Below are 26,902 nucleotides of genomic sequence, written 5' to 3'. Positions count from 1 at the left end.
TCTCAGTAAACTATCGCAAGAACAAAAAACCAAATACCGCATATTCTCACTCATAGGTGGGAATTGAACAATGAGAACACATGGACACAGGAAGTAGAACATCACACTCTGGGGACGGTCGTGGGGTGGGGGGAGTGGGGAGGGATAGCGTTGGGAGATATACCTAATGCTAGATGACGAGTTAGTGGGTGCAGTGCACCAGCATGGCACATGTATACATATGTAACTAACCTGCACATTGTGCACATGTACCCTAAAACTTAAAGTATAATAATAAAAAAAATAAAAAAAACAAAAATTCAAATGAAAGTTGATGTCCAGTTTAATCAAATATGGAGTAAGAATAAGAGAATCTACACACATGCAAAACTCAAAGAAATACCATACATCCAATTCCCAAAATACAGTGCATAAAGTGCTGTACCAGTCACAGTAAACCAAGAATAATTAAATGACATTTAAATGAAGTATGAATCAATTAAAATTACAAATTTAGTTCCTCTGTCACACTAACCATATTTCAAGTGTTCAATAGCAACAGGATGCTAGTGGCTACCATACTGTACAGCATAAATATAGAGCCTGTCCATCACTGCAGAAAGTTCTGCTGAACAAGACTGACACAGACCTCAGAGAGTGCTTATCCTAGAAGAAGTGTGATCTTGGTGAATGTGGTGAATTGGGTGGGGAGAAATTCTGTTCGGATAAAGTGTAAATATGAGTATTTCGTAGTGAGCCTAAAGTTGATTTTTTTCAATTCTTCCAAATACTAACTCCATGAATATATAAAATTGACTTCAATGCAAAAATGACAACCAACAGTAGCATTGTATTTTAGATGGTGTCTAGATTTTGGTTTTAAACAGACCCATGGTTGAAATCCATGTTTTCTGTTTTAAGCTGGGTGAAACTTTAGAGCAGGTTATTGACTTTTTCATTTGAAAAGTAGGAATAGTAGCACTTATCTGTCAGGGTCGTTTTATAAGATGGAAACAGAAGATCTGAAGCACTTATTTAACAAGTATATTTAAGATATGGTAGCAAATGTAAAGATACTTTTGACATGGAGTAGTCTCAGATTCCCTTTAGTATGTTTGATTGATTTTAATGATCAGTGTTGAATAATTTGTGTTATTTCTCCACTGCAACTTGATTATACTGAACGTGATTATATGCACCTATAATCTTTATACCCCTATTACCTAGAATACTGCATAGCACACATCAGTCTTTCAAAAAAATATTTGTTGAATGAATATGTGTTCAAGGCTACAGATTCAATACAGACCAAATTTAACCCAGGAATAAAACCCAGGACTCCCAAATCTGTGTGGTGATTCAGTTCAAAGTGCAGTAGACAGAGAAGGAAAATGTCTTCATTTTCTATTTTGTGACATAATCTTTCTATCCTCAGAAGGTTTCACTTTTTGTTTTGTGACATAATCTTTCTGCACTCAATTTCCTTCTCTGTAAAATGAAGAACTGAGATTACATGATCCATCAGCACTTCAGCTGATTCTCTGACTCTTGGCTTTTAATATTAATATCTCCCCCACTTATACTATAGCATATCCCACAGGATATAGGATAATAAAATCCTCTGGCTTATAAAAAAGTATGTATTTTATGTTTCAGAGGTCAATTAACACCACAGAATGCCTTTAATTGTATTACTGCTCTTATTTATTTTTGTTTAAAGAAGGAATATTTAAGGCTACATTTGTAAGTAATGAAAGAAAGTATAATACTTGCAAAACATAAACTGATAACATTAATTGAGGAGTGAAACATATTCCATTATCTCTTTTGTATTTACTGCTCTATCTCATTATGAATCCTTTCATCCTATATGTAAGACATCCATATCCAAGAACCTGAAGATGATGGTCTGTCTTGAGATATAAATCACTCTGCCAAGTGTTCTTTTTACCTATGTACTATGACCACTTCTCTGAACTCAAATAGAAACATCTAGTGAGTATTCACTTCTTCTTCAACGTAATGGAGGGTTTCTTATAATGTAATGAAATGTTCGTTAACTTTTTTTTTTTTTTGCTGTCTGTATGTTCAGTGTCTATAATCAGCACAATTAGAAGTAACAAAAGCTCTTTGAGAAAACTGTTCTGTATGTTTGTCTGTTTTGTTAAGGGAAGAGCAGCACTATAATAACAAAAGTTGAAAGTTACTGAAGCATTTTAGTTCATGCATCTATTTGAAATACAAATGATCCAAAACTTTAATAATAGAAACATCTTGAAATCCTGAATAATTATTTTATTATATTGATATCACATAAATATGAGTACATGAATGTGCTTTCAGAAAGTTAATACGTCATTAAATTTATTTTCCATATATTTATAGAAAACTGTAATGTTAATTGTAATGCGCCATCCGAACAAGTATTATTTCACTGACTCAAATTTTCTACATGCGTAGAATAGTCCAAACGACACAGCACAATGAGTCAGAAACCCTGTATTGCAGTTCCATTTCTGAGCCACCTTTCAGCCATGTGACTATAAGCACATTGGAGACTGAGAGTCAAGATTTGCTCAGATACTTGATTTATATCATGCTTTGTAAAATGATTTGTAGAAAAAAAGCAAAAGCAATATATAGATACCCAGGCATGATTGTTGTAACTATATTTAAAGTATGTAGTTAATATATAAGATTCACATTTAAAAAAATTATAGAAATGATGAGACATTAAGGCCTAATAAGGAAGTGAGGCTACTACAGAGTCTAGACATAATCTGTGGCAATGCCTATCCTTCAAATATTCCCTAGGGCATGATATCTGTGTAATTCCCCACTTGTCATGGAAAATTGCTCTGAATACCAGAACCATGCTAGGACAAATACAGCATTCCTGACCGTCAGCAGTGGTTTTCCTGGGTTTGGTCACATGACTCAAATTGAGCCAATAAGAACTCTTCCTTAAGATTTGTTAAAATCCAGCTGGCAGAAAGGAATCCTTTCCTTTTGAAGTTAAAGTTATGAAGGTGTAAGTTCTAATTTGTCATTCATCATGGATTCAGGTCAGGATAATAGCCAGAAGGAAGAAATGAGAAAAAAAGAGACAGAAAACTATCCAGCCATATGTACACATGTGACACAGGCACAGATGTGTACCCCAACAGTCCTAAGACTCAAATCATATTTCTCATTATTTGAGTATGGAAACCAGTGTTTCCCTCTTAATATTTTAGCTAATCCTACCTGACTTTCCAACTTTTATCATAAATATTACTAATGAATTAGTTACATTATTTAAAATATATTTATTTCAATGTAGAAATTCAATTTCAAAAATTATGCTTAAATACCCTGTCATTGAAACACTGTTGTTGTTGTTATCATTGTTATTTTTTTTTTATCTTTTAAATTTTGGAGGAGGTGTGCAGACTTTTGCTTTACGTGTCTAAATGGTTGTATAAATAAGATGTTTTGCTTTTGAACAAATTTTGATGTTGAGTAAAACAATTTTTGAAGTAACTGTATTATATCATATATAGAGTGACATATTTATTTATTTATAAAATAGCATTGGTTTTGTGGTATGTTTAAAGAGACATGTCCTGTGTAAATAAGATCTATAAAATTATGTTTGATAGAAAAGACATACTCTACAGTCCACTTATTTTGAAACATCATCTGTGCCAGTTGTTTCCCCGACCTACATCCTCTTTTTTTCTCTCTCTCTTTTGAGAAAGGATCTTGCTCTGTTACACAGACTGGAGAGCACTGGTGCGATCATGGCTTACTGCAGCCTCTGGGGCTCAAGCAATCCTCCCACCTCAGCCTCCCGAGTGCTGGGACTACTCGGGAGTGTGCACCACCACACTAGACTATTCTTTTTTTTTTTTTTTTTTTTTTTTGAGATATAGGGGTTTCCCTGTTCTGCCTAGGCTTGTCTGGAATTCCTGGGCTAAAGTGATCCTCCCACCTCAGCCTCCCAAATTGCTGGGATTACAGGCACGAGCTGCTGAGTCCAGCTTCATATCCGAATTTTAAAATAGACGAAACTGGTTTCCAGTGAACTATATTTTCCCTGATTTCTTCGTAACTGACTTCTTTTAAATTTTGGCAATAGGAGGCACTGAAGGAACTAAGAAGGTTGATTAAAAGAAAAAAAAAAAGAAATTTTCTGCTTCTGTTTCTAGCAGTATGATAGTTCCTGGAAGTGGCCATATTAGCTGGGCTAAAGTGATTCTTTCCAAGGGCAGATAGCCTAAGAAGAGCTATATCCTTTAGAGCAGTTCTAGCCTCAATGGAGGCAACATCCCTGTTGAATCCATGGCTGACTGCAAGACTAATAGCACACAATTGGGTGCAGACTCAGGGGCTCACCAATATTACTTTTGATTCCCAAATTCACTCTTATCTACCTTTTGCTGTTCTAGCCTTTCAAACTCTTATGACTAATTTACTGTATTAACTACCTGCCCCTTCTCATTTGAAACACCTAGAATAGTTTTCCTTTTAATGAATAGACCATAATGAATACTTACACAGCATTCTTTTTCATTTTATTTTTGGATATAGTCATGAGAAAGTTTTACATGCTATTCAGTTAATTAATAACCTGTCTAACTTCATCTTCTGTCTTTCATAAATAACCAGTTGACTATATTAGGGCATGAAGTCCAACAATGATGGCTTGGCTAAATTTGAAACTTTCTAGGCCTCTAATTTTCTAATCAATTACATGAAGGACTTCCTAATGTAGCATATTTTTATAAGCCATGTATTGCTCATCATTTGCCTACAGACACTGTGATATACATAATAAATTTGATTTCTCAAAGATTACACTTAAAATATACACGAATATATATATAAATGTAGGCACGTATTTCTATTTAAAGACATATTTCACCAAAAGACCCTATCATCTGCCAAATCATTCAAACAGAAACTTAAAATTATTCATAAATTAGATTATGAAAATAAAATTTTAAGTAATCTCCCTCATGCTCAACTTCATCATTTTAATGCTCTTTTTCTACTGTATAAATATTCCTTGGTGGTTCATAATTGCCTTTAAGATTTATCTGTATAATTGAACAATTATTTTTGTAGCAAAAATTATGGACCAAGCATAATGTATTAAGAATGCTGAATTAGACACAATCTTGACTTTATACAGTTTATGATCTGGTAAAGGAAATTGACTTTCAGAAAAACAGCCCAACAAATAATTTAGGAGATTGTGTTTATAGTAAGTACTGCAAAATTTTAAAATGCTGTTACGGAACTGTATAAATTTTTAAACACACACAAACACACACCCTTTGGATAATGTATAACAACATCAGCAGTAACCAGGCTTCCTTTCTTACCAATCCCTAACTTATACCCAGTGTAGCAACCTAGCATACTATAGCCCTAAGTTTTCTCAGACTTCATCTTACTCTTTTACTTATCTGAGCCTTTGCAAATTCCATTTCTTAACTCTGGCACACATTTACTTCATCACTTTTTCCTTGTTAATATACAGAAAAATACAATACATTTACATGCACACACCCACACACACACACAGTATGTATAATACATATAAATGTTCAAGCCCCTCTTTCTCTAAGGTTAACCACTAATTTGACTTTTACTTCATCATTCTTCTGCTTTTCTTCATAATTTTGCTTCCTATTTACATCCTTAACATTATGGTATAAGGTTGTCTATTTTTGAGTTTTATGTTAATGGAAACATACTACATGTATTGTGTTTCATGTCTTTTATTCAGTATCACGTAGAATTCATCAATTTTGTTGGGAGTCACGGTAATTTGATAAATTTCTTTGCTCAGGTACTCATCACATTAATTTGTCACTATTTAACAATTCAACCTTTGTGAGCACTTGTGCCTTTCCAGGTTTTTAAGATGATGAACAATGCTTCTGTATATATTCATATATGTATATTTTTTTGGTGCCTGTTTAAAAGTTTTTAAATTTCTATGTAGAATTTGCTGGATTGTAGGGTGTGCATATTGTCAGCTTTTCTATAGAATGTCTTAGTATTTTACAAAAAGGATGTGCCAATTTACAACTGTAGTGTATGAAAATTCCCAATTGTTTTACAGTCTTAGTAATATTTAGTATTGTTAGACTTAAAAAATTTGCAACTAACCTGGGATGTAATTTTTAAAACTTAAGTAGATTTTCATACGATAACTGGTTATTTGGATTTCCTCTTTGTGAAATGCCTAAGGTGGTTGTTTTTCTGATTTGTAGTTCTATGTTCTGTATATTAGTTAATTAACTGTCTGTTACACATATTGGAAATATGTTTTATCATTCAGTGACTTTTCTTTTCACTCTCATTATGGTACTTTCTGGGCAGAAGTTCTTAGTTTTAATGCAACTGAAGTCAGCTTCTTCTCCTTCGTGGTTTGTGTTTTTTGCGACTTAAGAAATTTTCCCTTACCTTGAGTCATGAAGATACTCTCATAGCATCTTCCAAGTTTTTAAGTAACTTCTTTAGGTATCTTCCAGGAACTGATTTGAATGTGGAATGAGTAGGGTTCAAAATCATTCTCTCCCTTATCCTCATAGGAATACTCTGTTTATCCAGCACTATTAAAACGTTTCTTTTCATTTTCACATGACTACCTCTCACTCAATATTTAGGATTCTGTTAAAATGTTTTATTTACTCTATAAATACTTCTGTGAAACTCCCTCTTTCCTTCCTGAGCAATCCCTATGGTACGTGACTCTCCACCCATGTGCTTACATAGTATGTTTGCTTTTCTCTCTCCTAGTATTTAGTAATTAGTGTTGTGAGAGCCTACATATTGTCTCTCTCAGTGAACTACCGGTGCCTTTAAGAACAGAGATACACTAAGTAATCTTTATATTTCATATGCCTAGAACCATTTTTAGAATAAATGATATGACAATCCAGACTTCACTAAATCTTAATTTACTGTGGTCACAAAATGAAAATGAAATACTTCTTAATGTGTTTCAAGGAAAAAATCTATCACATATTCATAATACAAATTTCAATTTTTGAGACTATTATTAGGTAAATACTATAGCTTTTCTGCAAAAAATAATTAGAATATAAAACTTCTATTTCCTTAAGTGATAAGTTTTCAATTGTAATTTTACAGTATATTATCTGTAACCAGTTTCCAAAGAACACCATCATAATGTGACCTTATTTTGAAACACAATCTGAAGCAGGTCAGGTTGTATTAGAGTGGGTGCTTATAGCCCTACCCTTTTGTTTTTCCTTGATATCCATGAGTTGGTCACTAAAGTTATTTTAGAATCTGATAGTCAAATGGAATAAACTGTAAAAATCATGACTCTCTGCAACAGTAAATACAAACTTTTAAATACACATTGTTTTAAAAAAATCTTTGGTTTTTCTACTACCAAATAATTATTTGTCTCTGAATTTTTGTCTATATATATACATATATATTTAGTGTTCAGTATTTAACCTTCTAATTATGTATGTATATAGTTTAGAATTCAGCTGTCACCACTTAAACCATTGCATTAATTTTCATCAAATTATTGGAAACAATCAACATGATTTTTGCATTTTTTTGTCTTAATAATATATCATTGTTTTATTTTTTATTTTTTATTTTATTTATTTGTTATTTTTTAAAATTTTATTATTATTATACTTTAAGTTTTAGGGTACACGTGCACAACGTGCAGGTTTGTTACATATGTATACATGTGCCATGTTGGTGTGCTGCACCCATTAACTTGTCATTTAGCATTAGGTATATCTCCTAATCCTATCCCTCCCCCCTCCCCCCACCCCACAATAGTCCCCAGTGTGTGATGTTCTACTTCCTGTGTCCATGTGTTCTCATTGTTCAATTCCCACCTATGAGTGAGAATATGCGGTGTTTGGTTTTTTGTCCTTGTGATAGTTTGCTGAGAATGATGGTTTCCAGCTTCATCCATGTCCCTACAAAAGACACGAACTCATCATTTTTTATGGCTGCATAGTATTCCATGGTGTATATGTGCCACATTTTCTTAATCCAGTCTATCATTGATGGACATTTGGGTTGGTTCCAAGTCTTTGCTATTGTGAATAGAGCCTCAATAAACATACGTGTGCATGTGTCTTTATAGCAGCATGATTTATATTCCTTTGGGTATATACCCAGTAATGGGATGGCTGGGTCAAATGGTATTTCTAGTTCTAGATCCCCGAGGAATCGCCCCCACTGACTTCCACAATGGTTGAACTAGTTTACATTCCCACCAACAGTGTAAAAGTGTTCCTATTTCTAATAATGCCACATGTCTACAACTATCTGATTTTTGACAAACCTGACAAAAACAAGAAATGGGGAAAGGATTCCCTATTTAATAAATGGTGCTGGGAAAACTGGCTACCCATATGTAGAAAGCTAAAACTGGATCCCTTCCTTACACCTTATACAAAAATTACTTTAAGACAGATTAAAGACTTACATATTAGACCTAAAATCATAAAAACCCTAGAAGAAAACCTAGGCAATACCATGCAGGACATAGGCATGGGCAAGGACTTCATGTCTAAAACACCAAAAGCAATGGCAACAAAAGCCAAAATTGACAAATAGGATCTAATTAAACTAAAGAGCTTCTGCACAGCAAAAGAAACTACCATCAGAGTGAACAGGCAACATACAGAATGGGAGAAAATTTTTACAACCTACTCACCTGACAAAGGGCTGGGCTAATATCCAGAATCCACAATGAACTCAAACAAATTTACAAGAAAAAAACAAACAACCCATCAAAAAGTGGGCGAAGGATATGAACAGACACTTCTAAAAAGAAGACATTTATGCAGCCAAAAAACACATGAAAAAATGCTCATCATCACTGGCCATCAGAGAAATGCAAATCAAAACCACAATGAGATACCATTTCACACCAGTTAGAATGATGATCATTAAAAAGTCAGGTAACAACAGGTGCATTATTGTTTAGAGTAAGACTTTGCTCTTATCTCCAGAAGGCTCACAGCCAAAGTAGTGTTCAATTTTAAAAACTACACCAGTATTCCTGGTTAACATATCTATTTCTTCTCCCTTTCATGACCTGGTGTTCTGAATTTTTAAATTATTATTTTAATCACTTATTTGAATACATTCTCTTTAATCTGAGTTACTAAAATTCATCCTGTATACTTGTGTATATGCATGTCTCTCTCTCTCTCTCTCTCTCTCTCTCTCTGTATATATATATATATATATATATACAGGCTTTTTACCTCCATTGAGTAGATACTATACAAATACATTGTAAATTAGGGTTGATAAATTATTAGGATTAATTTCATAGCTATGTAATTCATTATAACATTTTCTCTATAATCCACTTTTTCTTAATTTTCTGTTAGATTCAATCACACATATTTCTCCAAAGTGAGACAATTATTGAATTGCATTTTATTCAATCATGTGACCACAATTCAATAGGTAAATTATATTTTGGTGTGCTTTACCTTGAGTAAATTAAAATAATGCATATAACTAATGAGCTTGGTATATTTATGGATGTAAAGAAAACTATTTTCCAAATAGTAAATACTGCAAAGCGACACAGTAGTTCTAGTGTTACTCATTAGATATACTCAATGTCTTGCTCTGAATGTGTTTTTTATGATATATAATATGTCTACAAAATAAGCCAACCTTAGCCTATTACTTATATATACTAAATAGGTCATTTTCATATAAAACTATGATCTTTGTCAAATGTATAAAGTGTAAAATTATTAACTTATATTCCTGGATTTTCTAAAAAATAAAAAAAAAGAATCTTAAGGAGACTGTTCATGGGTCTCTCTCACCCATCTTTCTCCTTCACAAATCACTGGACTTTATGTAATCTGTTTTTGCATTTGTTATCCATACTCTCCATTTTGATAAATTAGAATATCCAAGGATATCCATCATGTTTTACCATTCAAGTAATAATACATTATCAGACTGTACTCATTAAGAAGTCGAAAGGATATTACCACCTGGCTACTGCAAGAAAGTGGCCCAAAGGTCACAAATGATTATGGGGAGCTTAAATCGCCAAACAAGATTAGACATATCAGGGGTGTGTTCTGTCTCTCAATTCTAAAATAAGGCAACATAATTACTACAAAAAGATATTGAAAGGACAGATATTGATGAACACAGATAGTATGAGGGGAAGAATAGAACAAACCTTATGTAAATTGGAATTCTGAAGAACTTAGATCAGGTGCTGGAAAAATGCACACACATACACACACACACACACACACATTCTCACACACAGTGGGATGGGAACCTTATTATTTTATTCCATGGCGTGGCCCAGCTTTCTCCAGCATTTTGCTAGTCAGGACCATCTACCAATTCAACTCCCTCCTTTGCCTGAAAATTTACAAATGCGATTTTCCCAAATCTAGGACATTTATATGGTTACACTACACTGGAGATTAAGGGTCACTCTGTCTTCAAGCCTGGAGCTCAGGCTTCAAGTGCTCTATTGGCTTACTATCTCCTATGTCGTCAGTATTACTGGAGGCACTCCCAGTTGCAAACAAGGTGAGTCTTTTTTGTGCAGGGTTACTATTCTTTCCATATATGGCTCCTTTACTCCAGAGCATTTTAGGCGATAGAAATGAAGGCCTCAAACCCATAACAGTGTGCAGCAGAATATACCAGAAGGTGATGCTGCTGGTTTTTGTGGCATTTCCATTAATCTTCCTTACTATTTTATGCATATTTGCATTATAGTGAAGTATTTTTTAAAATATGAATGGCATTATATATGACATGCAGCATATTTTGTTTTTTTAAGAATATAAACTAGTTAAAATATATGAGGTTAATTATTGACTGCAGTTTTTAAATCTGATTTTTCTTCTGTGAAAACACCATCAGATCATACTTGGGTTTCAGTAGATACGAAGAAAATTAATTTAGAAAAATTTACTTGACTTTGTTAAAGTTAATTAAAAACTGATACCACAGCCCTCTGACATTTACATTATACCTATCTTTAGTACACAAATATTTTCAGGACACTTTGGTATTTCTTTATGAGTAGAGGATAATACCTTTATTTCATGTGTTGTCATCAGATATCGTAAATGCTGTGTTAAATTTTAATGGTTTCCATGATATAGTAAAGAAACTAGCTTTCGGAATGAGACAGGCCTTGATTTAAATCCAGGTTCCCTTACTTATTGGATGACAGACCTTGGAACTGTATTGTTTTCTGTGAACCTCAGTTCCCTCATCTGTAAAGTGGTCATGACCACCATCAAAGAATGTTACTATAAAACTGTGTATGTAAAATGCCAATATATAAAACAGTGGTCCCCAAACCGTTTTCAGCACCAGGGACCACTTTCATGGAAGACAGTTTTTCCGGGACTGGGGCAGGGGGATGGATTCCAGATGAAATTGTTCCACCTCAGATCATCAGGCACTAGATTCTCATAAGGAACAGGCAACCTAGATCTCTCACATGAGCAGTTCACAATAGGGTTCAGGCTCCTGTGAGAATTGAATGCCACTGCTGATCTGACAGGAGGCGGAGCTCAGGCAGTAAGGCTTGCTCGCCCACTACTCACCTCCTGCTGAGAGGCCCCATTCCTAACAGGTCACAGAACAGACCAGTACCAGTCTGCCGCCCAGGGGTTGGGGACACCTGATATAAGAGGCTTTGAAATACTGTGCATGCTTCCTAATACATGACTCTATGTATTAGACATACAGACATAGAAACAGTGACAGGAAACATTGAACTCCATAAGGCCACGATTATTAGAAAATGAAACAAGCCATATTTTCTCACTATGTATGACTAAGAACTCATGTACCTGCATAGTAAAGTATAGAATTTTTGGAAAATCATTAACTCTTCCAGGCTTAGGGGCTATATAGGGAACTACAATGAAATGAGTGTTTTAAAGCTGTGCAATCATTACAATGACAATCGGGCCAGTATATCTAGCTCTACTGTAGGACTCACAATTTATATTATCTAATAAGTGTCATTCCTGGAGGAAACAACCATTGTTTAAACAAAAAGTACAGTATTGTTAAGTCATTGACCATCATTGTTTTCTGGGCAAATCATCTCAATATCACACTTTGAAGAAAGTGATTTGACCAACTCTTTAAACTTGTTCCTATGAGGTAAAGTGGGACAAAGAATGATGTCCTCAAGACCAAAAACAGTGAAGAAGGAAGCTAATTGCAAGTGAAATCCATAGCATAAAGCTGTCAGCATGTAGATGGGGGAGGAAGAGCTATTCTTACCAATTAAAAAAAGCAGTTGTCCATGCCTGTGCTGTGTGTTTATAATTCAGAATAAGAAATAAATCTTAGGATTAATTTACATAGAATATTTATTCTATGTACTCATGTCTCCACTGAATCAAGTAAATATATTGACTCCAGACATGAACATGCTAAATAGCTTTTACTAATAAACAACATCACTTTTGGTGGAAAACTGATGTCTCTCTAGAACCAGAATGAAACAGTGTCCATCCACAGAGCTCACTCCAATTTGTCCCGTTTCTTTTTTTTATTTTTTTAAACTTTTAAGTTTTTTTCAAGCTAGATGCTGATGCTTTTGTTTTATAGCATGTGTGCAGAAAATTAACAGGATGCATCCATTCCAGATGAGGTACTGTATAGAAGAACCACTATTGGATTTCCAGATGGGAAAGTGATCATTCAGTTGTCAACTGAAATTTGACAGGATCTGGGCAATTACCAACAGAATTAGCAGATACCTTACCTGTGAGTATATAAGTAGTCCCCAATACATGATGCCTCCAACACCTCCCCCACAAAAATAGAACAAGATTCTAAACTCCTGAATTTAGAAATATGTGCTAATTTCACCAAAAGAATTAATCTTATTTTATATCTGTACATTTTGATGTTTTTTACTTTATCAATAAAAAACACACATGAATGTTGAATGTTATTTAATCCCAATAAATCTTTTCCTGTTTGCGCATGAATACAAGTTCCCAAATGCAAGTACCCCCAACTCAAAATCCTGAAGGTCGCAAATTTATTTCTGTATACACATCCAGTAATTATTCACATTTGAGTTCAGATATCCTCATAGTGCACACAGGTCCAGTCATTTTGTTAGGAACAAGAAACAGTATTTGTATGGAGGAAGGCAAGATGGCCGACTAGACATAGCCAGGAGGAAGTCTTTCACCAAGGGACCGGGGCTCAGGAAGACTGACACACTCCTAGCAGATTTTCAGGAGGAAGGCATTGAGAGCAGATGGAGAGAAGACACAGATGCTAGGCTGAAGGGGGAGGAAGCTGGGAATCCTGCACGGGGCTACAGCGCACCTGAACTCTTTCCTGGCCCCCAGTGAAAAGGAAATAGTATTTGTATCTCAAGTATTTTCTGGAAATAAGAAAGAATAATAAATAAGAAAATGAGGAAGTTGAAGGAGTAGGAAAGAGAAGAAAGGCAAATGTGAGAGAAGCGGAATTGTTTCTAGTAAAGACATGGAAGGTAAGAAAGATGAGTAAGTGCAGCAGACCACCATGGCACGTGTATACCTGTGTAACAAAACTGCACATTCTGCACATGTACCTTAAAACTTAAAGTAGAATAAATAAATTAATAAACCCAGGACAGTGAAGCAGGATGGAAGTGGATAGGCATGGGTCATGTGGGGAGTTTGCCAAGGAAGAATTCAGAATGTTAAAATCAGTAACCTGAGGTATATAATCCAAATTCAAATAGAGATTTAGATATTGAAACAAATGAGGGACAATCATTCTATGTAAGACATCTATAACAAATAAAATGATTTTGTAACTACCTCATTGAAGTTCACAGGAAGTAAGAGAAATGATAGATGTGTGTGTGTGTGTGCGTGCATGTGTGTGTATTGTTTTAAGTTTTCTGGGTCTATCTCTGCCCTCCAATCTTATTTTTTTAACTAACAGTTTCAAGTTTGTCATTACAGAGATTCTATCCAGGTTTTCAGGAAAGCATAAGAGGAACCATTGAACTTCAAAATGCTAATCCATTCTCAGGAAATGAAGCAGCATAGTATATTGAAATAATTACTGTACTCTGAGGTAGTCAGTACAGGTATAATTCCAAATCTGTGACTATAGACAAGTACACATCACCCCTGTCTTCAGGTTCTTATCAGTAAAAGGAAGATACAACTAGAGAGAAAGGAAAAAAAATATATCATTTCTAAGCTCTGGCTAAGATAGGGAAAGTTTATGATTCAAATACATTTGTGGGTTAATGTTCATTAAGATTTTGAATAGCTTACACAGGAAGTTTTCATAGCAAATTTGAGAAAATGAATCATTATATGATCTAAGAAAGTATGCTTCCATTTCTGTATTAATTTATATCAAATTCACATTACATTAGATAAATTATACATGGTTCAAATATATATGTATGAGTGTATATATATACACACACATCAAATAGATATGTGTGTGCATATATATATATATATATATCTTAGATTCTCTTTCTTCCCCCCATTTAAAAATAATTACCTAAAGAAATTGCCTTTTCCCATTTGTCTACAAAAAAGAGTTTAAGACTTTCTAAAAGTCATTGAGAATAAATCTCACAGGAACTATAGAAAAGTGCAATGCGGAGTAAAAAAATCAACAAAGAAAAAAATCATCAGGAAAGATACAAAAACTACTTTTAAAGTATGAGAAATATTTTTCACATCATGATGAGATTAGGCAGCATGACCAACATCCTTTAAATTACTGAAATCACTGGCTATTTTCACTTGAAAACATAAAATAATTTTCTTCCCAATTATTTGACACTGTAGACATCAACAAAAATAGGTAGGTCCTTTCAAAGATTAGTAATCATCATTATTAAGAATTTAAAGATGATCAAGATCAATTTCCCAATACTAATTACAATTAAACACACAATCTTGAAGAATATGAAAGTTGGGAAAAATACTAATATTTACCATTCATTAAATAACTACAAAATTAAAAAAGAACATAAAAAAGTTCTTTCTCTAGGAAAAAATGATGTGTTCTACCTAGTCATTGCATTTTATGAGGCCACAAATAGATTTTTTTAGTCATGATCTAAAGTAGAAAAGCAGTTGCAAAACACCAGTGTCTTTGTTTATGATCTAGAAATTAACTGTGCACATTCACCTTGGTAATTAAGCAAAAAAAGTCTTCTTTTAAATCAGTCTTGTAAAGTATGGCTTTATTTTAGATTCAGGATGAGTAAAATGCATGACAGACAATTCCATGCCTGCTATACCTGCCTGCCAAGAAAAGAAAGTGGTCATTTATGGTGATTACAAACCTTATTAAGTGAACTCTCTAGGTCATATCTTCAAAAGAGACAGGTAGCATTGCTTGATGTATTTTCTTTTCTAGCTCCAGTCTCTCTCTCTTTCTCTCTTCCCCACATATTTTTTCTGTTCCTCTCCCCAACCCCTTCTCTCCCTAGGGGTTCCAACATCATTGCTACATTACTCAGGAGATGAATCCATTTTCTTTCTGCTAATTCCTCTTCCTGGGAAGATGGAGAATCTCCTCATTGATTTTGACTAGGGAATTATTTTTTTTAAGAGTAGAACAGACTTCTGACCTTTCAAATGATCAGATTAGGATGGTTATTTTCACATTATTAAGTAATCAAGGAACATATGCATTAGAAAGAGTTTGGTTCACAGGCAGGCCTGTTGGAGTCTAAAAAAAATATTTTGTACTGACAGTTAACCCAGATTCCATTTCTTCCCTTGCCCATGAACCACTTGGGAAGCTAAAATGCATTTTAACATTGCATTTTGCCTAAAGGCTATCAGTAAAATTTAATTTTCTTACTGCATTGATTTTTCCGTTATAAGTTGTAACAGTCTAATGATATCTCATAAGAATTTTCAGTATTGAGGAAAAGGATGTGAATGATTTACCAGTGATAACTGTCTGGGATATATTGTGATTTTGAGGGAAACTTTCTGTCGCTTTTTAATGGCTGATTGTTTAAAAATATGGTACATTTAAGAACTCTGAGAGAGTTTAATATGTTACCCCTCCTTAAAAATAGAATATCAGTATTTAAAACCAATACATGATTTTTGGGCAAGAAATTCAGTGTCCACATAAAAGGCTGACTGTTATTGCAAAAACGTAATGTTGCACAGTGAAATAAGGTGACTGGAAGACATTAGAGCATGGCGGACTCATCTCTTAGACTAGGCTACATTTGATAAAGGTTGACTGATTTTCTTCCCTGCTAAACGATTGTCTCATCACTGAAGCTTCAGCAAAACTTAAAATAACCATGTTGAGAAAACATATAAAAAATAGAACCAGTGTCACAGTAAAATCAACAGAGGATTCAATATGCCATATGTTCAATAGCTCCAAGGGAATATTTTAATTATTATTTCACTTTGTCTTAAACACAACAGTTGGTTACAAACATAAAATAAACATTTGTGAACAAAAAATTAACCAAGTTAAATACATCATTGTTAACAAGGGTAGATGCCACCAAATGGAAAATGTCTTAATTGCCAACACTCACCCTTATATTTAATATGTTCATGTGGCCATGTCTCTAGTACTTATTTTCATGCAATTTTATTTCTACTTTTTTTTAACATTTAAAGGGCTCGAAATAGAAATGGAGAACATCTGTTTCAAAGAAATAAATTGTTCTTTAAAATGTCATCAAAATAATTTAGAAAGCCAATCCTTTTCCTATTTTTAAAACTGTAATTTTTTTTTAAACCACTATGCATACTGGGGTACTTTTATGGAAAGAAATAAAGAAAACTGCATGTCTTCATTGTTTAACAAGGATATCCATTTCTAAGTAAGTTAACTGATACACCCATGCCAAATGAACATTCAAAATGTTTAGTTTCATTTTATAAACTAATGTGCCTTTTCTTTAGTCAGTGGAACCAGAAGACATTTATAATTACCAACTAATTATGATCCATTCACTAATGTCTGTTATCACTGCTGAGCTATTGATCATTCATATTGAATGGTAAGTCAAATTACAGATTGAAGGCAAATTTCTGAGACTGTGATGTTAATAATCAGCTTTGGCTTTTAAAACCTCCAACTGATATTGACTGGATCATGTCTTACCTTGTATTTATCACTCTATTCTCCTGTTGAGCCTCCAAAAGAATTAAGCCCTACCAACATCTTTCTTTTCACCCAGTGGGACTCAGTTTGGACTTACAAACTCAAGAAAAATGAAATAATGAATTTTAATTGTTTTATGCAACTGTTTGTAGCAATTTGTTACAGCAGCAGTAGGAAACTAACACACTGATAAAATATGATTTACCAGACTAAATGGTTAAGCACTTACCTATAAATTAAAAATCAACATAGAACTTAAGATATTTTAGTGATTAAAACAAGCAAACTTACACACATAAAATACATATCACTAAAATATTTTTGAAGGCCTTCAAATTACAAAAAGCAATTTACATTATAGTAATAGTTCATGTTTATAGTACAGGAACAAGAATGAGTTAAACTAAATATTCCAAATCAGTACAAGGTATTTCCATTTTTTTTTTTTTTTTTTTTTTTTTGAGACAGAGTCTCACTGTCACCCAGGCTGGAGTGCAATGGCGTGATCTCGGCTCCCTGCAACCTCCGCCTCCCAGGTTCAAGCGATTCTCTTGCCTCAGCTTCCTGAGCAGCTGGGATTACAGGTGCACCACCACACCTGGCTAATTTTTGTATTTTTAGGAGAGACGGGGTTTCGCCATGTCTCAAACTCCTGACCTCAGGTGATCCAACTGCCTCGGCCTCCCAAAGTGCTGAGATTACAGGCATGAGCCACCACACCCAGCCCATTACAAGGTATTTCACTGAGGGTTTCTCAAATGTCTCCTAAATTTTCCAAACACAATTAGATGCACAGATTATAATGATTTGAGTTTAGGAAGATATTGTAATACGTATGTTTCCTATATATACAGAACCAGTATAAATTCATACTTATAAAATTATACATATTATCTGAATAGTTATGTTCAGTTTTAAAAACCTTTATTTTATTTTAGGGGTTCTTACAAATTTTTTATTTTTGTTATACAAAAATGCAGATTACCAAAAATATAAATTATATCCATCAATACACGATTCAAAAACAGAAAAGGTCCAATAGAAACTGTTGATTACCTAGTCTTCTTCGTTATGCTGCTATATGAGCCATTTATATTCTTACAAATAAAAAAGATTGACCAATAACTGGGAATCCAGAAACTCACCTCTTCTCATAGAAGTAAATAATTGAGATTTTGTCATGCCCAAAAGTATTGTGTGAATCAGCAACACACTACAGCATTGCCACTTTCGTTCATATTAGTTTTTTTTAAATAATTTCAAATTTTATTTTAGATTTGGGGGTACATGTGCAGATTTGTTACATGGGTATATTGTTTAACTCAGAGGTTTGGGGTACAAACAATCCCGTCATCCAGGTGGTGAGTATAGTATCCAATAGTTGTGTTTTGTTTTGTTTTGTTTTAAATCTACATTTTATCTTCTATTTTTATTTTATTTTATTTTGCTTTAAGTTCCGGGACACATGTGCAGAATGTGCAGGTTTGTTATGTAGGTATACATGTGCCATGGTGATTTGCTGCACCTCTCAACCCATCATCTAGGTTTTAAGCCCCACATGCATTAGGTATTTATCCTAATGCTCCTCCTCCCTCTGTCCTCCACCCCTTGACAGGCCCTGATGTGTGTTGTTCCCCTCCCTGTGTGGATTACTATGCAGCCATAAAAAAGAATGAGATCATGTCCTTTGCAGGGACATAGATGAAGCTGGAAGCCATCATTCTCAGCAAACTAACACAAGAACAGAAAATCAAACATCACATGTTCGCATCCAATAGTAGCTTTTTTGCCCTCCCACTCCCCATAGTAGTCCCCAGTGTCTATTGTTCCCATCTTTATGTCCAGGTATATATGTTTAGCTCCCACTTATAAGTGACAACATGAAGTATTTGGTTTCCTGTTCCTGTGTTAATTCACTTAGGACAGTGGCCTCCAGCTGCATCCATGTTGCTGCAAAGAACATGATTTTGTTCTTTTTTATGGCTGCATAGTATTTAATGTATATGTACCACATTTTCTTTATCCAGTCCACTGTTGATGGGCACCTAGGTTGGTTCCATGTCTTTTCTATTGTCAGTAGTACTGTGATTAACATATAAGCGCATGAGTGTTTTTGGTAGAACGTTTTATTTTCTTTTGGATATATACCCAGTAATGGGATTGCTGGGTCAAATAATAGTTCTAAGTTCTGTGAGAAATCTCCAAACTGCTTTCCACAATGGCTAAACTATTTACATTTCCATCAATGTGTATAACTGTTCCCTTTTCTCCAAGACCTCACCAATATCTAATATTTTTTGATATTTTTAATAGCCGTTCTAACTGGTGTGATATAATTCTCATTGTGGTTTTGATTTGAATTTTTCTGGTGATTGACAACATTAAGCATTTTTTCATGTGTTTGATGGCCACTTGAATGCCTTTCTTTTTTTTAAGAAGTGTCTATTCATGCCGTTTGTCAATGTTCAATGGGGTTGTTTTTTGCGTGTTGAATTGTTTAAGTTCCTTATAAATTCTAGATATTAGTTTTCACTCAGTTCTGAAATGTATAGAAACCTGAACATTAGAGGGTTAACTCTTTGTTGTTCTAGCTTAATTAAGCATAAATTATAACAATGAAATACTTCATGTGTGTCTTCTATTAAATTCAGGAGAACCTAGCCTCACTCTTTTTTCTGTAGAAGTGGCAATAACACATTTTAGTAAAATCTCTAGCTTACCTCAGGTTAAACAACTTTCAAAGCAATAACATTGGCATCACTATAAGCATTTCAGCACATCTTAGCTAGAGTGTGAAATAATTTTGATATGACTATGCCATTTTTAAAATAAAACATTACATTCTGTGTCTTGGGAATGTGATTTGATTTCAATCAACAGTACATAAACCTGTACCAATATATTCATCTTTAATGTAAAGTATAAGTCTATGTGCCTAGGCACATATGTGAATTCAATGATGATTTAAAACACTTTTTGATTCTTGTATATTTTCTTGTTTCCTTTGTTTTACTTTTTTAATTGCATAAAATTTTGTTAATATCAATTATTTCAATCATTTTATTATAAGATATGGGATTGAGTAGAAATGCTGTTTGGAATTTGGCAATCTAGGTGAAAGAGTATTAATAATACTAATAATCATAATAGTAGTATTGGGTGTAACTGCCATATTCTGAAATGTTATGAATTATAATACATAAAAGTTAAAATTATAAATTATAATAGTCAAAGAAGAATAAACCAGGTCTCACAGAGACAAAGTGATTGCACTGTAAAACATGGGTAGTACACCTAGTCTTATAGTCAGAGTATCTGATCCTTAAATAAATTTTTATTTCACCATATCCTTTTATCTGATACATTTAAACTACCATTAGACACACATAAATCTTAATATATCATAGACTTGCATGTCTAATGAGAACCAAATAGTTCACTGATTTCCTCAAATATAGGAAATGTTTGTCAGAGAAGCACTGCTCTCACAGTAAAAGGCAGCAAAGCACAGGAGCCTATATTGCAAACCTGGGATCCTGGCTGCATGTGTTCCCATTCTTGGTTCTGCCACTTCTCGGATGTGCAACCTTATGCAAATTACAAATGCCATCTCTGGGCTTCAATTTCCTCCTTTCTAAAATAAAGATGGACAACATCCTTATCCCACAGAGCTATTATGAGAATTAATAGTTACTATCTAGGAAGTACTTATAACACTACCTGGTGCATATTAAGCACTGTAGAAGTATTTGTTCAACAAATGAAAAACAGTATTAAGTCTCAAAACAACTGTCAATCTTAAAAAGAACCAGTTATATTCCAAATTCTAAAGAAATATATAAGAAATGCAAGACAAAATATTTTTCTTGCATCTACTCCACTCTTGAAAGGAGACTGACAAGTTTATAGACTGCTCATCTGTTTATTCATAGCTATAACCAAACAATTTAAACCTTCTCTTTCAACATTATGATGAATGTCATGGTAGGGGCAGTTAAGAAAGCAAACACTTTTCAAAAAGTTCTTGAGGTAATATTCAAAGAGTGATGAGACAGAAGTATTCATAATTTCTGCTAATTTAGAACTTGGATGCTATTCCCAATGATAGTTACCAGGAATCAAATTAATGCCAGTACACTTAGCAGGGTTTGTGTATTTTGTGTACAATTACCCACCACATGCTGGAATAAGACAACTCGCTTGCTGTGTTAATTGGGTAAATCACCATTTTTATTTCACTATCCCTCAGTTTAGTCTCAGCAGTTTAGGTCATTTCTGAGGAATATAAAGGTATTAAATAGAAATTAAATGATGCTTTTTAACAAGTGAAGATACTTAAGTTCTCCACAGACAGATGCTTTAAATACAGGTTCTTATATTATTAATAATATTTATCAGAAGATAAGCACCATCAAGCTACATCACCCATAAGAAAGTAGAATTTTCAATCATTATCACAAATAATAAATTCATAACAATAACCTAGAATTAAGCATTTATGCTATTCAAGGATTCCTGAATTCTGAAGTTGGAAATTTGGGGGATAATAAGATATCCTTTTGGCAGCCATGAAAAGTTAAGTTTTTCTAGAAATTTAGTCAGGTGCTTCTTGGCAGTCCTGCACTTTATTCTGCCCAGAAATTAGGGCATGTCATGTGGGATCTAACCAAATATTAGAGTTAGAATATAGCTCAAGATGCCCCTGGATTAATGGCCATCCGGTGAAACTGTTTATCAACAAGAAGCAGCATGAGCCATTATCAGTTTTCGATCAATAAAGATTGATTTCTATACCTGACCTTGATTTTTTCATACCTCTGTCCTCATATTTTCCTTTTCTCTTTTAGCTCTGCCTATACTGTTGGTATTCTTTCCTACTCCCAAGCATAAGGTTTCAACAAAATGTGAAATCAAAGTTATGCTAATATCAATTTAGAATCAGTGTTAAAGTTCTCCTCAAATCCACTTTACTCAGCTGTATATTTTGTTAGCTTACGTTTCTACTTTATCCATATTATAAAGCTATATTAATTTTTCTTTCATTTTCATTTAGCAAAAGCACAGTCTCAGAGTTGACAACACCCTAAAAGTCTCCTCTACTACATATCTGGGATGACTAGCCATCTAACCTTGAATATTTCCATTTTAGGGTGTATTTAATATCTATCCATCCATTTAGTATACCCTTATGAAGTGCTCCTTATGCCTTAGATAATCGTGTAAAAAGATAAATGCAGACCTACTGACAAAAAAACTTATATTGTTACAGAATTAATAACTAAACAAAAAACTACACACACCATTGAGATAAATACTGTGGAGAAGTAATTCAGGGTACTGTGAAAGTCAATAATGGTGTAAACTAACCTAGAAAACTACGTTAGGTAACAAAGAAGGGTTTCTTATTAGGAAGTAATATTTAGGCTAACATGTAAGGGAGGAATAGAAGTGAAATGATATAGGATAGAGGGAGGAAAAAATAGAATTGTATTTGGTAGAAGAAAGAGCATGAACTAATATCTATATTAGGCTAATCTATAATTCAGTCCAGCAAGTATGACCTTTGGATGATAAAGTCTGGGAGTGGGCGGTATTAAAAAAAGAAAAACACACACAGAGGTGAAGAGTTGGGTGATGCAGCAGAGTTAGAACCTTTGTTCTTTTGCTGTTTATCTGTCTGTTTGTTAAGTATCCCAATGCAGAAGTTTCAGGCAGAGAAGTAAAGTTATTGTGGAAGAAGGATGTTCACGAGGAGTTGGGTCAGCAGCAAGATGCACAAATAGCGGGTGACCTACCTTTTAGAAGAGGACAAAAGCTAACATGTGAGATGGTATGCTTTTCTGTGTATTGACTAAGGAGGTAAGAGTCTTTTTTTTTTCAGTCATGCCAGTTTCTTGGAGGATATTGGGCACTTGAGACTAATGATTAAGCAAACTGAAATGCAGACAGAGGTCCTCTGGTTGTGGTTATAAACCAGATGTTATTTTTTTTTTTTTAGACGGAGTCTCGCCCTGTTGCCCGGGCTGGAGTGCAGTGGCGCGATCTGGGCTCACTGCAAGCTCCGCCTCCGGGTTCACACCATTCTCCTGCCTCAGCCTCCTGAGTAGCTGGGATACAGCAAGCCTCCTGAGTAGCTGGGACTACAGGCACCTGCCACCACGCCCGGCTAATTTTTTGTATTTTTGGTAGAGACGGGTTTCACCATGTTAGTCAGGATGGTCTCGATCTCCTGATCTCGTGATCTGCCTGCCTCGGCCTCCCAAAGTGCTGGGATTATAGGCATGAGCCACCGCGCCCGGCCACAGGTGTTCTATATAGTTCAGTGGTATTGATAGCTATGCTCTTTGAAAGGACAGCTGTGTTATTTCGAAGGGCAGCTGTCAGAAGTGCATTAAATAATGTCAAAGCACTGAGTTAATGTCTAGAAACCTCAAAGAAGACTGCTTTAGGTAATGTCTACCTTTCTTCCCATTGAAAACATGGGATGGTATAAGGTACACCAGTAACAATTCTGAGCATTGCCAGACTAAAAGGAGCTTTCCTCTGTTAGTGAATTGTGAGTCAATAAGGAGACGTTTTCTCTTAGAAATGTCTTTCTCACATTAAGCCTGAGATGAATGCTTGTGTGTTGGCACTTGAAATCCTTACCCCTTTTCTTCTCTCTCCTATATCACAGGTGCTCTAACATGACTGACATGACAATTACAAAAAAAAAAAAAGAAAGAAAGAAAGAAAAAAGAAAGGCTCTTATCTCTTTCTTCCTTGGTCAATGCATGAAAAAGCATAAGCCTAGGAACTGTATTTGGCTCCTATCCCAACATGGATCTATCAAAATACAGCTTAGTTTCCACCAATGAGATGCACTTGTACAACACAGAAGGTAAACAGAATTATTTCTGACAATGGCATGAAGTTATGTGGTTTCAATACAAAAAAGAATTTGCAGTAGCCTCTAGATTTTCCTCAATAAAGCACCTACTTTGGTGCTGCAAGTAGACACGATCACTCAGTAGAGTCTACTGTAGTTCCAGATCTGGGTTTCAGTTGACATTTCTGATTCTTTGAAAGCCAGTGGTGAGCCCAGGAACTAATGGTAGACTTCTTTACATTTTCTCTTCCAGCTCTTGTAAAGGATTTACAAGCACCATTTTTCATCTCTATGATATCTTCCTGTTTAAACTACCTAGATTTGTGTCATTCAATTGAATAATGACATATATCAGTAGAAATAAGCCACTGAGACAAAAAGCCAGATCTTGTTTACCTGTTCAAAGAAGCGATGTACAGTTGGTGTGCAGTACACATTTGTTCAATGAATAAATATATGAATAAAAAATAAGAAGTGTCTGACTCCAGTTGTTCAATGCAAGGAAGCTTCTTGGACTATTTCTGAACCAGAAATTTGATCCCATCACCAGAGCAACATTCATATGTTAGATGCACCTTTAAACCATCACCCAAACTGCTCTCAGGCCAAAAATTGCAAGATGTGTAATTGAACACTTTTTACCTTTCAGACGATAAATAACTGATGATGACATACAGTGCCAAACTAATCTCACCTCCAGTTCAGTCATGTATTGTGATTTTGACTCCCCTTAAATAAATTGTGAAATAGGCTTATATAACACAATATTGATATTTAGTAATATTAAATATAGTTTCCCGTCAGTGGGGAGAATTACACAAATAGTGATGAATGGGAGAAGGAAGAGCACTAAAAGTAGTAATAATTATTATTAATACTTTAATTTAATCTTATTTTCATAATATTGAAGTAATAACTTATTTTTTGTGCTCATCCTTCTCTTGGATATTTGCTACTTGTGTAATTCTCCCATTGATGAAAGCCCATATTTAGATACTATCTTATACTTTACCTTTTACACGCTCTTCTAAATCTCATCCAGACATCTCATTAGGAGATAACCAATTAACAAATTTACCTTTAGAAGTCAAAAGACAGACATATTCTCCAATTCAGAAAAAAAAAACCACATTTCTCCAGAAAGCTTTTAGAAAATGAATATTTCAAACCCAAAGAATTTCAGGGCTGAAAATTTGGTGGGGAAATCTCACATCATGCCATGTTATCTAAATCAGCAATAAATATACTGAACCTAAAATATGTAATGTTTTATATGTTGCTTTTTAAAAAAATATAGTGAAGGGGGAAATTTAAAGTATCTCTAAGTTGTAGGAATGCAATCAAAGGAGCATTAGAGAAATAGTATACATACACACACACATACACAAACACACCACACATAACACACACAAGTGTGCGGGGGGAAAAGGGCCCTTATTAAATATTGGAGACTTTCCAGGATAATACCTGATTTATTTCCAGTTTTGATATTTTAAACAGATTTTAGTTTACAAAAATAACCTATTTTACACATTTAAAAACAACATGCATGGGAAAGTCATATGAAAATAAATTCCACTCAGTGATGTAACTAGGTTAGCAAGAAAAACCTGAAATCTAATGTTGACAAATGAAAAGTAATACAGTGTAAGTACAAAGCTATAAATCTAAATGTTGTATGAGAAATTCATACTTAATATATTTATTTGAAGCTAGATAGGTAAGATGTTCTTTTCAAAACACAGTGCAGTAAAGAAATTTACATAAAAGTAAATTATAAGAGATTTAAGCATTCAAAAATTTTTCTGAGACTCCCGTTGTTGTTTATTAGACAAATGTCTCTCCACAATCTGCAATGAAAGATACAGCAGAGAGACTCAATGTGACCAAATAATTATTTTTATCTACAATCAAATGGCATGAACTGTGAGGATAAGAGGGAAAAAAAATGTGAATCATACACCTTTGTAGCCTTTACAAAGATGGTGAGAAGAGTTTTACAAGAAAGAATACTAAATATAGACTGGTATCATGCCAACTTCAAATTGCTATATTCAGCTCAATAAAAAAGTGACATAGAAAAGAGCAATCATGAGAACGAAAATATTCAAAAAAGATGTCGAAAAGCACTGTTTTAAAGAAAGCGCAAAAATTACATGGAAATTCTGTATATAGTACCTTGCGAAACTAAATCTACCGCAGTTAGTCATGAGGGAAACAAATGACAACGATAGTAAGAATCTAAAAAAGAATGAATTACGTTCTTATATGTCTTTCAACAGGTTTGCTTGCGGGCATAAGACTTTCTCAGAAAGTAAAATGAAGCAATGACTAAAGTGCCGAGAATGAATTATTCCTTCTTACTATCTAGAAAAGTGTAAGTTACTGTCAATCCTGAAATGATTCTTCAAACATTTGTGTTTGCACATACATGCTCACTTATAGACAACTTTTTTTTTTTTTTTTTTACCATGCTTCTTTGTCATCAGTATAATTAACTTTCAGATTCAGGACTGCTCTCATTTTGTAGATTTTCCTTTGTTTTTTAACCCTACAAAGTATTTAATCAACACCCTTTTGCTTATCATTTTGCATTTTACATGACAATACCCTGGCTATATTTATCTAAACAATTAAGGGTAGATGGTGAAGACAGGCTATTTCACCATCAAGATCCTAGAAATATAACATTTAATAAGTAGATCAGTGTTAAAATTTCACGGCGATATTTATCACTAACAACAAATCACATGAGGTGTTATTACATGGATAAAGTGAAGTGGTGAAGGTGTAATCATGAAGAGACCCATTGTGACAGGTAATACACAAACAAGTCAAAGAAGCTGACAGCAAAGGTCCTTACACTCAGCTATAAGGAAGCTGCAAAGA

The 26,902-nt window shown here is 34.1% G+C and overlaps 1 protein-coding gene across 39 annotated transcripts in view; it reads right to left on the bottom strand.

Annotated features, from left to right (window-relative positions):
* Positions 1 to 26,902, bottom strand: part of PTPRD (protein tyrosine phosphatase receptor type D) — a 2,298,568-nt gene that overhangs the window by 2,245,935 nt on the left and 25,731 nt on the right. The gene's annotated exons all lie outside the window — the stretch shown is intronic.

The sequence above is a fragment of the Gorilla gorilla genome, chromosome 13, assembly GCF_029281585.2.
Source record: "Gorilla gorilla gorilla isolate KB3781 chromosome 13, NHGRI_mGorGor1-v2.1_pri, whole genome shotgun sequence".
NCBI classification, from domain to species: Eukaryota; Metazoa; Chordata; class Mammalia; order Primates; family Hominidae; genus Gorilla; species Gorilla gorilla.
The sequence above is the reverse complement of the archived record's forward strand: the minus strand, read 5'-3'. Positions and strand labels throughout refer to the sequence as shown.